The 1,314-nt window shown below is 41.9% G+C and overlaps 1 non-coding gene across 1 annotated transcript; it reads right to left on the bottom strand.

Annotated features, from left to right (window-relative positions):
- Nucleotides 1-725: 725 nt before the first annotated feature.
- LOC138360405 (5S ribosomal RNA) lies at nt 726-844 on the bottom strand. The gene has a single exon (XR_011226353.1). It is a non-coding gene; the product is annotated as a 5S ribosomal RNA (ribosomal RNA).
- Nucleotides 845-1,314: the final 470 nt, after the last annotated feature.

The following is a 1,314-nucleotide window of genomic DNA, read 5'->3' as shown; positions in this document are numbered from 1 at the left end:
GGCAGGCAGGCAGGCAGGCAGGCATTTGAGGGTTATTATTTCGCCTGTTGATTGGGGGGAGGGTTGATGTGTTAGGGGGTTTTCGGTTAGATGTGGTGGTGGTGATTGGTGGTGATTGGTGGTGATTGGTGGTGATTGGTGGTGATTGGTGGTGGTGGTGGTGGTGGTAGTAGGTGGGAGTTGGGGGGGGGGGGGGGGGGGGGAGGGAAGGGGAGGGGAATGATGGTCTGTGGATTCGTTCTCCGTACCCTTTACATATAAGCAAAAATATGCCTTCTTGTGGGTATAGAAACATTAACACAAATTATATCAGTAACTGATATTGTAGCCTTTTAAACAGAAAAGATTTGTACATACAAATACTTTTTAATTATCATTTATTTGTGGAAATGGCATTTACGTCATTAAATTGATACCTCAGCATCAAGCTTGTGTCCTGCAGCAGTGGTCCAGTGGTAAAGTGTATATAAGTGATGCGTATTCTTGGAGTTGCGAGTTCAAACCCGGATTAAGCTATATATATATACAACATGTTTTGTTTTGGTTGTTTGTTTTTGTATAAAGCCTCACACAATATCTATATTAAGCGAGTTTGTTTTAAACATGACATACATATTAATTCATTTTACCAGGCCTTATTCCACACAACTCCGTGAATTTCCCGTGGAGCCAGCCATTCAAACAAAAACAAACGAAACAAAACAAAACAAAACAAAAAACATTATTGCCAACAGCATTTGGTGTTCCCAGGCGGTCACCCATCCAAGTACTAACCAAACCCAACGTTGCTTAACTTCGCTGATCGGACGAGAAGCGGTGTTCTCAACGTGGTATGGCCGTTGGCATGAGACTGCCTACACATTGTGGCTAATAACCAACTCTTTTAAGTCATCGCGGCAGGATACGGACCTGCTTGTGGTGTCTTAATGGTAATTGTATCCTAACATATTTTTGTCTCCTTGGCATGGATATTTAACATCGTTTATTCAGTCTTGGGTTTATGTTCTTTCGCCATTTACAGACATTTTACATCTACCTACTTCCTCAGCCTGCCCTGCCAATTTCTAATGAATTTGTGGATTTTCTTTTGTAATACAAACATGTGTGTGCTCATCTGCTCTTCAGTTTTTATGATATTTGTCTCATCTGTCCTGCTTTATGATACTTTTACAAAGAACATGAACAAATGCTTCTATTTTAGAGAAGATATGGGATCCAGGTTTCGGAGCCGTAAAACCAACCGTCGTGATTGGTGGACGAGTTGCCAGGTTGCAGCTTCTGTACCGTGCCGGCACATAAATAGGTTCGGCTCAA

The sequence above is a fragment of the Procambarus clarkii genome, unplaced genomic scaffold, assembly GCF_040958095.1.
Source record: "Procambarus clarkii isolate CNS0578487 unplaced genomic scaffold, FALCON_Pclarkii_2.0 HiC_scaffold_109, whole genome shotgun sequence".
In the NCBI taxonomy this organism is placed as follows: Eukaryota; Metazoa; Arthropoda; class Malacostraca; order Decapoda; family Cambaridae; genus Procambarus; species Procambarus clarkii.
The sequence above is the reverse complement of the archived record's forward strand: the minus strand, read 5'-3'. Positions and strand labels throughout refer to the sequence as shown.